This window comes from Gorilla gorilla, chromosome 2 (assembly GCF_029281585.2).
Source record: "Gorilla gorilla gorilla isolate KB3781 chromosome 2, NHGRI_mGorGor1-v2.1_pri, whole genome shotgun sequence".
NCBI lineage: Eukaryota > Metazoa > Chordata > Mammalia > Primates > Hominidae > Gorilla > Gorilla gorilla.
The window spans coordinates 22058916-22071916 of record NC_086017.1 but is presented as its reverse complement, the minus strand read 5'-3'; the positions used below and the strand labels follow the sequence as shown (position 1 = coordinate 22071916).

The 13001-nt window shown below is 39.2% G+C and overlaps 1 pseudogene; it reads left to right on the top strand.

The window, feature by feature from the left end:
• Nucleotides 1-759: 759 nt before the first annotated feature.
• Nucleotides 760-1472, top strand: LOC101133732 (glutathione S-transferase Mu 1-like; annotated as a pseudogene).
• The last annotated feature ends 11529 nt before the right edge of the window (nt 1473-13001 follow it).

Below are 13001 nucleotides of genomic sequence, written 5' to 3'. Positions count from 1 at the left end.
CTGTACTGAAAAAAATACAGATCCCATATATTACTAGTTTCTGTTAAAAAGTTATGATAGGAAAGTTGTCTGTCCTAAGTCTAGATGTTCTTCAAAGTGCAAAGAGTAAGTTGTTTGTACCACATTTTCTTTATCCATTCCTCCACAGACAGACACTTAGGTCAGTCTTGGCTCCATATCTCGGCTATTATGACTGATGCTGCAATGAACATGAGAGTGCAGATAGGACTTCAACCTACTAATTTCATTCCTGTTGTATATGTACCCAGCAGTGGGATGGCTGGATCACACAGTAGTTCCATTTTTAATTTTTTAAGAAATCATAATACTATTCTCCATAATGGGTATACCAATTTACATTGCCACCGACAGTGTACAATGGTTCCCTTTTCTCCACCGCTTCGCCAATACTTGTTATTTCTTGTCTTTTTGATAATAGCCAGTCTCACAGATGTGGTACATACATACATACATACAATGGAAAGTTATTCAGCCATAAAAAGCAAGGAAACCCTGCCATTTGGAACAACATGGATGAACCTGGAGGACATTATGCTGAGTGAAATAAGCTAGGCACAGAAGGACAAACATTGTATGATCTCATTTATACATTGATATGATTTGGATTTGTGTCCCTGCCCAAATCTCACGTTGAATTGTAATCCCCAGTGTTGGCAGAGGGGGCTGGCAGGAGATGATTGATCATGGGGGCGGATTTCCCCCTTGCTGTCTCGTGATAGTGAGTGAGTTCTCACGAGATCTGGTTGTTTAAAAGTGTGTAGCACCGGTCTGCAGAATCTGCACCAACCAGCACCATGCCCATGACACTGGGGTACGGGGACATCCACGGGCTGGCACATGCCATCCACCTGCTCCTTGAATACACAGACTCAAGCTACAAGGAAAAGAAGTACACAATGGGGGACTCTCCTGACTATGACAGAAGCTAGTAGCTGAATTAAAAATTCAGGCTGGGCCTGGACTTTCCCAATCTGCCCTACTTGTTTGATGGGGCTCACAAGATCACCCAGAGCAACGCCATCCTGTGCCACATTTCCTGCAAGCACAGCCTGTGTGAGGAGACAGAAGAGGAGAAGATTCACGTGGACATTTCGAAGAACCAGACCATGGACAACCTGATGCAGCTGGCCATGATCTGCTACATCCCAGAATTTGAGAAACTGAAGCCAAAGTACCTGGAGGAACTCCCTGAAAAGCTAAAGCTCTACTCACAGTTTCTGGGGAAGTGGCCATGGTTTGCATGAGACAAGATCACCTATGTGGATTTCCTTGCCTATGACATCCTTGACCTGAACTGTATATTTGACCCCAGCTGCCTGGACGCCTTCCCAAACCTGAAGGACTTCATGTCCCGAATTGAGGGTTTGAAGAAGATCTCTGCCTACATGAAGTCCAGCCAATGCCTTCGAGGTCCTTTGTTTGGGAAGTCAGCTATGTGGAACAGTAAATAGGGCCCCGTGATGCCAGAAGATGGGAGGGAGGAGCCGACCCTGCTGCCTGGGAGCCTGGAGAACACTGGAGAACAGCCCGACTCCCTGAACCAGACTTCTTCCTTTTTGCTTGTTTCCACTCTCTTCTTTTCCCCAAGGCCTCATTGGCTTCCTTTCTTCTAACATGATCCCTCCCCACATCGAGGATCTTTAAAGCTTCAGCTCCCCACTCTCCTCCATCAAAGTCCCACTCCTAACATCTCCCTTTTCCTGCACTAACACCAACCTGACTGCTTTCCCTATCAGTGCTTGTCTCTTCTTTGAGAAGCTGGACTGATCCCTGAGCTCCCCAGCACTGTCCTCAAAGACCATCTGCAGGCTCTGCTCCCTTTGCTGGGTCCCTACTCCAGCCCTGTGTGATGCCCAGTAAAGCCTGAACCATGAAAAAAAAAAAATTATGTAGTACCTCCCCCTTCACTCTCTTCCTCCTGCCCTGGCCATGTGAAGACGTGCTGTTTCCCCTTCACCTTCTGCCATGATCGTAAATTTTCTAACGCCTCCCCAGCCATGCTTCCTGTAGAGCAAGCTTGTCCAACCCATGGCCCACGGGCTGCATGTGGCCCAGAATGGCTTTGAATGTGGCCCAACACAAATTCGTAAACTTTCTTAAAATATTATGAGATTTTGAACTCAAGATGGATCAAGGACTTAAATCTAATACGTAAAACTATAAAAGCTCTAAAAGATAACGTCGGAAAAACCCTCTTAGACATTGGCTTAGGCAAAGACTTCATAACCAAGAACCCAAAAGCAAATGCAACAAAAACAAAGAAAAATAGATGGAACTTAATTAAACTAAAAAGATTCTGCACAGCAAAAGAAACAATCAACAGAATAAATAGACAACCCACGGAGTGGGAGAAAATCTTTGCAATCTATACATCTGATAGAGAACTAATATCCAGAATCTACAAGGAGCTCAAACATATCAGCAAGAAAAAAAAAAAACAAAAAAAATCCCATCAAAAAGTGGGCTAGGCTGGGTGTGGTGGCTCACACCTGTAATCCCAGCACTTTGGGAGGCCGAGGCGGGTGGATCACAAGGTCAGGAGATTGAGACCATCCTGGCTAACGTGGTGAAACCCCGTCTCTACTAAAAATACAAAAAATTAGCCTGGCGTAGTGGCACACACCTGTAGTCCAGGCTACTCAGGAGGCTGAGGCAGGAGAATCATTTGAACCCAGGAGGCGGAGGTTGCAGTGAGCCGAGATCGTGCCACTGCACTCCAGCCTGGGAGACAGAGCGAGACTCTGTCTCAAGAAAAAAAAAAAAAGTAGGCTAAGGACATGAATAGACAGTTCTCAAAAGAAGGTACACAAATGGCCAACAAACATGAAAAATTGCTCAACATCACTAACGGTCAGGGAAATGCAAATAAAAACCACAATGTGATACCATCTTACTCCAGCAAGAACAACGAGTGAATAAAGATAAATAAATTATGGTATACACACACACACACACACACACACACACACACCATGGAATACTACTCAGCCATAAAAAGGAATGAAATAATGGCATTCGCAGCAACCCAGATGGAATTGGAGACCATTATTCTAAGTAAAGTAACTCAGGAATGGAAAAACAAACATCCTGTGTTCTCACTCATGAGAGCTAAGCTATGAGGATGCAAAGGCATAAGAATGATACAGTGGACTTTGGGGACTTGGGGGAAAGGGCGTGAGGGATAAAAGACTACACATTGGGTACAGTGTACCTGCTCAGATAATGGGTGCACCAAAATCTCAGAAATCACCACTAAAGAATGTATTCTTGTAACCAAACACCACCTGTTCCCCAAAAACCTATTGGAAAAAAAAGAAAATTAATCGAGCAGTACAGTGATATGTATATGTTCAGTAAAGTATTGCATGTTTAACAGATGTTCTAAAAAACAAATACTATGCGTTCAGGCATGGCGCAAGTTATTGTGAATGGCTCCAACAAATAGTGTGTGTGATGAAAATAAAGTCATAAACCAAAGCCATGCTATAAAGCCTTACATACTGAATTGAGGAGTTTGAACTGTATTCTCAGAGCTAGGAGACTACGCACATAATCTGAGTGTGTGATGGAGCTGAGAGGTGTTTCAGAATGTGGCCTCTAGCATTTGGCACCTGGCTTCCCGATGTCGCTACTGTGTGTGAACTTTGATCTCTGCATCTGCAAAATACACTAATACTTGTGTTTGCCTTTTAAGGATATTTTGAGAATTAAGATAATACACACACACACACACACACACACACACACACACACACACACACACACACACAAAGTATTAGGAGATATTTTTGCAATTTTTTTTTTTTTTTTTTAGCGCATCAGCTATTGTTAGTTAGTGTTAGCGTATTTTATGTGTGGCCCAAGACAATTCTTTTTCCAATGTGGACCAGGGAAGCCAAACGATTGGACACCCCTGCTGTAGAGCCTGCGGAATCATGAGCCAATGAAACCTCTTTTCTTTATAAATTACCCAGTTTTAGGTATTTCTTTATAGCAGTGCAAGAATGGACTAATACATACATGAAATCTGAAAAAGGCTCAACTCATAGGAGCAGAGGGTAGAACAGTGGTTGCCAGGGGCAGGGGTATGGGAACTGGAGAGATGTTGATCAAGTACAAACTTTCAGTGCCAAAATGAACAAGCTCTGGGGATCCACTGTGCAGGATGGGTGGTGATGGACGTATTCATTAATTTGATTGTGGTAATCATTATACAGTGTGTATGTGTATCAAATCATCAAGTTGGACACATTGAATATATTCAATCTTTATTTGACAAGTAAAACTTTTTAAAATGAAGAGTAGTTTCTGCCTAAGTCTTCTTGTTGAAACTCCTCTAAGGCTGCCACTATCGCTATTGGAACTAAGTATTATTTACAAGGAAAATAGGAGCTAGAAAAAGGTACAGTAGCTACCACTTTCCAAAGCAAGGGATGCATGTGCCATTTTAAGGAAGCATTAGGTAAAAGGAAAATGTAAATGATTTCACAGCTTTATGCACCAACACTTCTACACTGGAGAAATGGGAGGGACAGGAACAAATAATGAATCTATATAGTCTGGAATACCACCCCTTCCCATTTGCTGCTCATGGTAGGAACTAGTTCAGCTAATCAGCAAGATTAAAAAATCAAAAAATATTTGATCATTTTCCTATCCTTGGTGAAATGAAATTAAGCCTGAGCAATTTGCAATAGGTAGCATTTTAATTGTTCCCTTAAAAATGAACAGTTAACGGTACTTTTATAAAATTGCCTTTTTCCATATCTATTGTTCCTTTGAAATATGATCACCAAAATTAAGCAGCACATTTTTAGGGATAGTATTTTAGCAGAGAATAAGAAAGGTGGAAATAAGTCTGTTTGTGATGCCTCATAAGACACCAGAATACAGTGGTCAACATAAACTCCTCACCTCTTCTCTTTCTTTTGTTCCTTTTTCCTTCCCGAAGGATCTATTATAGGGCCCCTCACACAACCGGAATAAAATAGCTGTTGGCTGATTGCTAACTAATTTACTTCTGTCTCCACTTACAGAATTTTGCTGACACTTGATAGACAAGATGCTTATTAAGCAATCTATTGAAACGCAAGTCATGGTCTGGTCATTGTATCTAAGGTACAGCATAACGTTACCGTATTGTACAAAAGAAAGTGACAGGAAATTGCTTCTTCAAAGAATGCAATCATGGGTGTACACTAAAATAAAGTCCTTAAAAATGGTAGCGGTGGCTAGACTAGCATGTGGTTTGAAAGGAGGAATCTCTGGCTGCTCTTCAGAAGGCAACATCTGAGGAAACAGCCAAAGGAGAAAAACTACCTAAGGAAGAGGGAGGAAATCTCTTTTCCTGGGGACATTTACAAGCTGACTAGACTCAGCTCAGCCTGGAATGATGTAGATCAGAGGTAGTGTGCGGGGAATGCGTCTCAGGCAGGTTGAGATAATGATCATTTTAGCCCTAAGGGAAGCTGGCCAGGACTGGGGCCCATAGAGAACCAAGGCTGATCATTTGTGTCCACGGGGGCCTCTTGTATTTACCCCTGTGTGCCATAAAGATATCACTTCTGTCAACCCTGTGATGTGAAACAGGTTGAGAAGCTCGTGTGTAGAGGAAGCTTGACAGAGGCTGACCTAGGTGATTACTCAGCAAGGGTTAACGATAAAACAAACTCTCCCTCACTCCTTCTCATGAAGATAAACTATGGTACAATAATTGCAATTCATTTTTTATTTAGCTTTAGAATTTGATTTTGGTTTTAGATTAAAATATGGGCATCGGTAATATCTTCAGGGAGTGGGAACCAAAGGGCTTTAGTCTAGCATTAGAGGACTCAGCACCAAGTTGTTCTAGCACCTAATTTAATGTGTTTCTTGGTTACTCGATTCTCATAACTGGGGTTCCACCTTATTCCCCTCTGCCTGACATCCTGTCTTCATGTTTTGCCTTGTACCCCAGAACCCCTGGAACTGAGGCCCTTCTCTTGTTCTTACAAGTCTTTTCTCCAAAGGAATGAACTTCTCCTGAAATCAAGCCCAGAGCATTCCGGGAAGAAAAAACAACAACATCTGTAGAGATGCTGAGACAAGAACAAACATGGCGTGTGCGGGGAGCTTGCAAGTCGTTCAGCATGACTTAAGTGAAATGGAAAGTTCTGAGAAGAGTAAGCTGTCGAACTAGAAAGGTAAGCAGCAAACATATCATGAAAGGCCTGACCTGTCATCTTAAGGATGACATAAGGTCCTAATGCCCTCATCCTGCTTAGGACATACTGTGGATACATAGATATTATGTATAGCATATGTAAACATAATACACATTTTAACATACTTCATTATAAAATAATGCACTTTATTATAAAATAACATACTTTATTATAAAATACTGCATGCTTATTATAAAACACTTGGAAAATGTGAAGAATTTTTTTTTTTTTTTTTTCTTTGAGATAGAGCCTCACTCTTTTGCCCAGGCCGGAATGCAGTGGCGCTATCTCAGCTCACTGCAAGCTCCGCCTCCCGGGTTCACGCCATTCTCCTGTCTCAGCCTCCCAAGTAGCTGGGACTACAGGCGCCTGCCACCGTGCCCAGCTAATTTTTTGTATTTTTAGTAGAGACGGGGTTTCACCGTGTTAGCCAGGATGGTCTCGATCTCCTGAACTCGTGATCCGCCCGCCTCAGCCTCCCAAAGTGTTGGGATTACAGGCGTGAGCCACCGTGCCTGGCCGAGAAATTTAAAGAAAAATAAAAATATCACGTATCATTCCATTAGCAAGATAGTATCATTGATGATATTTTGGTGCATTTCTTTCCAGATTTATTTTACGCACATGACATATCATTATTGAACTTATGTAGAGTGGTCTGCTTCTATCACTTAACAGTACATCTTCTACTTTTCCCATGTTGCTAAAATTCTTCCAAAACACAATTTTAATGTTATATGACATTTCATCTTAAGTAGTGCAATTTATTTAGACATTCCCTTAGTATTTGAAAACGGGTTGTTTTAAATTTTTTTCTTCTTATGAATAACAGTGCAATAAGTGCTCCTGTACATAATGCTTATATTCTTCACTGATTATTACCTTGGATGGTTTCCTTGCAGTAGAATGTCTGGGTCAAAAAGCAAAAACCTCAAAGTTTTCTTTCTAAGAATTTTCAAATTATATTCCATCAGGGTTGTGTCCACGTTTATTTGTGTCAGAGTATCTCGTTACACACTTCTCAACATTTAAAATTAAATTTAAAAAAAACTCTGCCAATTTGACAAGCAAATAATATCTAATTTTTATTATTAATTGACAAATAATAATTGTAGATATTTATGGGGTACAATGTGATATTTTGATATACATACATTGTAGAAAGATTAAATCAAGCTAATTAACATATCTATCACTTATCTTTTGTGTGTTTGTGGTGATAACATTTAAAATCTAATCTTTTAGCAATTTTGAAATATACAATATGTTATTATTAACTATGGCCACTATGCTGTAGAATAGATATCTAAAACTTATTCCCTGTTTGACTGAAACTTTGCACCATTTGACCAATGTCTAAACTTTCCCCATTCACCCCTCACCCCCAGTCCTGGTAATCCATCTTTTTTTTATTATAGTTTAATTAATTTATTTAATCTAAGAACAGAATTGGACATAGGGTTAAGGCTTTGTGCAATACGTGAGAACAATGCAATGAAGAATGGCTTTTATTCTTTGATGAGAGTCCTTAAAAAAGTACAATTTCTAAATCCGTGACTCTATCATGGCAAAAACAACTGACTAGAAATGAAATATTCACTCTAAACAGCATCAAATAGTCAGTTAGATGAGATCTTTTTCAATGGGATTTCCTTTGTTATGTAAGCACAGCCTTATTTAATTTTACACATAGGTGAAACAAAATTTCTATTTATTTATTTTAAAGTATTTTCAACTTTTATTTTAGATTCATTGGGTACATGTGCAAGTTTGTTACCTTGGTATATTGCGTGATGCTGAGGTTTGGGGTAAAAATAATCCCCTCACACAGGTACTAGGCATAGTACTCAATGGTTCACTTTTCCACTCCTAGCTCCCTCTCTCCCCCCAGCAGTCTCCAGTGTCTATTGTTGCCATCTTTATGGCCGTGAGTACCCAATAGTTAGGTCCCACTTATAAGTGAGAACATGTGGTATTTGGTCTTCTGTTCCTGTGTTAATTTGCTTAGGATAATGGCCTCTTGCTGCATCCATGCTGCTGCAAAGCACACGATTTTTTGTGTGTGTGTGTGGCTGTGTAGTATTCCATGGTGTATATGACCACATTTTCTTTATCCAATCCACGGTTGAGGTAACCCACCATTCTACATTCTACTATTATGAGTTAGACCTTTTTAGATTCTACTATAAGTGTAACCATGCAGTATTTATCTTTCTGTGTCTGGCTTATTTCACTCAGCAAATGTCCTCCAGGTTCATCCGAGTTTTTATACAGAATTTCCTTCTTTTTAAAGCCTGAATAGCATTCCACTGGGTATACATACCACGTTTTATTTATTCATTCATTTGCTGATGAACACTTACATTGATTCCATATCTTGGCTATTCTGAATAATGCTGCAAAAAACATAGGGGTATAGATACTTCTTTGAAATAATTATTTCAATCCCCTATACCCACAGCAGACTGCTGTATCATATGGTAATTCAGTTTTTAATTTTCTGAGGAACCTCTATACTGTTTTTCATATGGCTATACTAATTTACACTCCCACCAACAGTGTACCAGGGTTCCTATTTATCTATGTCCTCACCAACACTTACCTTTCTTTTTTTTGATAATAGCCATTTTAGTAGGCTTGAAGTGATAGCTCATTGTGGTTTTAATTTGCATTTCCCTAATGATTAGTGATGTTGAGCATTTTTTTATGAACCTGTTGGCCATTTGTATGTCTTCTTTTGAGAAATGTCTGTTCAGATATTTTGCCCATTTTCAAATTGGGTTGTTTTCCAGCTATTGAGTTGTTTGAGTTACTTATATATATTGGATATTAGCCCCTTATCAGATGTATAGTTTGCAAATATTTTATCCCATTCTGTGGACTGTCTTTTCACTCTGTTGTTTCTTTTGCTATGCAGGAGCTTTTTAGTTTGGTGCAATCCCATTTGTCTATTTTTGCTTTTGTTGCCTGTAGTTTGGAATCCTACCCAAGAAATTGTTTTACTTCTGTGTTTTCTCCCAGTAGATTTACAGTTTCAGGTCTTACATTTAAGTCTTTAATCCATTTTGAATTGGTTTTTGTATATGGTGTGAGATAAGGGCCCATTTTCATCCTTTTGTATGTGGATATCCAGTTTTCCAAACCCCGTTTACTGAAGAGACTGTCTTTTCCTCATTGTGTGTTCTTGGCATCTTTGTCAAAAACTGGTTGACCATATATGCATGCATTTATTTCTGGACTTTCTATTCTGTTCCATTGGTTTATGTATCTACTTTTATGCCATTACCATGCTGTTTTGATTACTATAGTTTTGTAACATATTTTGAAATAAGGTAAAGTGATGCCTTCAGATTTGCTCTTTTTGCTCAAGGTGGCTTTGGATATTAGGGGTCCTTTGCAGTTCCATACAAATTTTTGGATTGTTTTTCTATTTCTGTGAAAAATGACATTGGAATTTTGATAGAAATTGCATTGAATCTGCAGATTGCTTTGGGTAGTGTGGATATTTTAACAATATTAATTCTTCCAATTCACGAATACAGGGTATCACCTTATTTGTTTGTCTCATCTTCAATTTCTTTCCTCAATGTTTTATAGTTTTTAGGGTACAGGTCTTTTGCCTCATTGATTAAATTTACTCCTAAGTATTTTATCCTATTTTAAAAATTTTATTGTAAATAGGATTGTTTTCCTAGTTTTTTGAATAATTCATTTTTTTGTATATAAAAATATTACTGATTTTTGTATGTTGAGTTTACATCTTGCAATTTGCAGAATTCATCAGTTGTAACAGTTTTTTTTGTAGAGTCTTTAGATTTTCTATATATCAGATTAGGTCATCAACAAATAGATAATTTCATTTTTTTCTTCCTAATTTGGATGTCCTTTATTTCTTTCTCTCGCCTTATTGCTCTGGCTAGGACTTCCAGTACTATCTTGACTAGAGTGACCATCCTCGTCTTGTTCCTGATCTTAGAACAGTTTTTGACTTTTCATCACTGAGTATGATGTTAGCTGTGGGCTTTTCATATATGGTCTTTACTGTGTTGAGGTACATTCCTTCTATACCTAACATCATGAAAGGATATTGAATTTTGTCAAATGCTTTTTTTTTTTTAAATTGAGACAGAGTCTCTCTCTGTCACCCAGGCTGGAGTGCAGTGGTAGGAATTGGGTTTTCTATTATTTTGTTGAAGATTTTTGCATCTATGTTCATCAGGGATATTGGTCTGTAATTTTCCTGTCTTGTAGCATGCTTGTCTGGTTTTGCCATCAGGATAATGATGGTCTCATAACATGCATTTGGAAGTGTTTCCTCCTCTTCAATGTTTTTGGAAGAGTTTGAGAATAATTAGCATCAGTTCTTCTTTAAATGTTTGGTAGAGTTCAATTGTGAAGCCATCCAGTTCTGGACTTAATTTTTTTTTCTTTTTAGATAATAGGGTCTTGCTATGTTGCTCAGGCTGGTGTTAAACTCCTGGGTTCATGCAATCCTCCTGCATCAGCCTCTGAGCACCTGGGATTACAAGTGTGCACCTCTACACCTGGCTTGGGCTTTTTTTTTTTTTTTTTTAATGGAATGGTATCTTTTTATTTAAATATATTTGATAGCTAGTGAGGTAAACATTATTTTAAATGGCTGTTTGTATTTTTTTCTTTAAATCATTTGTTAATGACCTTTTCTGATTTCCTTATTACAATTTTAGTGTTTGACCATTAATAAAAGTGCCCAAGTGGCCATTTTTATGTATGGGCTTAAGTGGGGTATACCTAAGCAGATGATTAAAAAAGCACTCTGTTAAAAAGAAGATCGGCCGGGCGTGGTGGCTCACGCCTGTAATCTCGGCACTTTGGGAGGCCGAGGCGGGCGGATCACGAGGTCAGGAGATCAAGACCACCCTGGCTAACATGGTGAAACCCCGTCTCTACTAAAAATACAAAAAATTAGCTGGGCGTGGTGGCAGGTGCCTGTAGTCCCAGCTACTCAGGAGGCTGAGGCAGGGGAATGGCGTGAACCCTGGAAGCGGAGGTTGCAGTGAGCCGAGATCACACCACTGCACTCCAGCCTGGGGGACAGAGCAAGACTCCATCTCAAAAGAAAAAAAAAAAACTTAAGAAGATCATGGAAGTTATTACATTTCTTCACCTTTGTTCATACTCTACTTACCAAATCACAGTTACACTACAAATGGACAGACAGCCTGTGAGATAATGCTACTCATTAACCTGGGTAGAATTGTCTAAGTATGTTATTATTATATTTACTCTTTCCACGAGAGTTAAAACAATCAAGTGTATTTTGTTTAAAAGATTATATCTTCCATCTTCTTTGGGGCTGTGGGCTGCTGGTAGGAGTAAGTATATAGAAATAATGATGACCACGAAAGGTCTTTTTTAAGACCAGGTGAAAACATTCCAATAAAGATCTGAAGGCATGATTTGCCATAAAGAATTTCAATGCAAATAATCTCAACCAACCACATTCGCAACAGAGAAGATATATACAACATGAATTTGGAAAGACCTTTAGATGGCAGCTAGAATGTAGGATTACAAAAGAATTTTCTTCCCCAAATTGAGCCAAATGTACCAAATTAAGTGAAAAGAGAAAAGAACATACAATCAATGTTGAAACCATGTGAAGGTCTCCATTTCATTCCACAAACTTCAAAAACTATTGTCAGATATAACACAAATTTTATCCAACTAAAAGAGCTACAAGGAATAGGCTCTTGACTTTCTCTCAGAAGGAAATGCAGTGGAGCTAATCAGTATTGAGTGAAAATTTCACTGAAGTTTTGGTATGAAGATTGTATATTTAGGTGACAAACAAAATGCAGAAAACTATCTACAAGCCTCTCCCTCCTTAGATAAATAGATCATAAGCCTCATTTTGAACAACTCACAGAATTTACCTCTTTTTCCTTTTGGCCAGGTGGAAAGTGAAAGAGAGTTTTTGTTTGTTGTTTAAAGCAGCAAATGAAATCTCTGCGTGGAGGGAGGAACACTAGACCACATCACACTAAAAGTTGAAACACCCAACGCTTTCACACTAAGTGCACCAGCTCGATGGTTTACTCTGAAACGGGAACACTTTGAAACTCCAGAGGGCCTCATTGCCTCAACTCTTTGTCTACAGGGACAGACCCTTTTCCCCCTAACTCAACAGAATGCCCTTTTGATTCAGAGCTCATTACAAAGATTGGTGACAAAGCTTCATTAACTCATCTGCAACAAGCCCCAACTCTCTCTTCTCATTCCTTCCTGCTCTCTACAGGCAAGTGAGGGATGGAGCAAAACCACACCCCATTCACATCCGCCCTTCAACACATGTTCTAAAGGGTGGATCCAAATATTACCCAGATAAACTCCTTGGAGTCAAGGAGAATTTGCCTACACTATCTTGGGGGCAAATAGTCTAGGATAGGATTGCTTTGTCAAAGATGGGTAGGCAAAACAAGTTGGATGCAGGACCACGCAGAAATTTGTTACTCTCCCCTCTACAAGCCCCGCAAAAGGAAAAAACAAAAAGCAACTGTGCAGAACTGGTAAAGAATCCAAACTTACCCCGGAAAGAGAAGAAATGCTTAGATACCATATCCTTCACACTCTTGAGAGATTAAAGGGAAGATGAGATAACAAAACTAAAGAATAAGGCCCCCAAAGAGCTGGAAATGTTGAGGAAAGAAACTGAGGAGAAAACAACACAGTCCCAGAACAAAAAAAAAAAAATGTGTCAGGAGTAAAAAAGCACAGAACAAACATGGAAAACCAAGT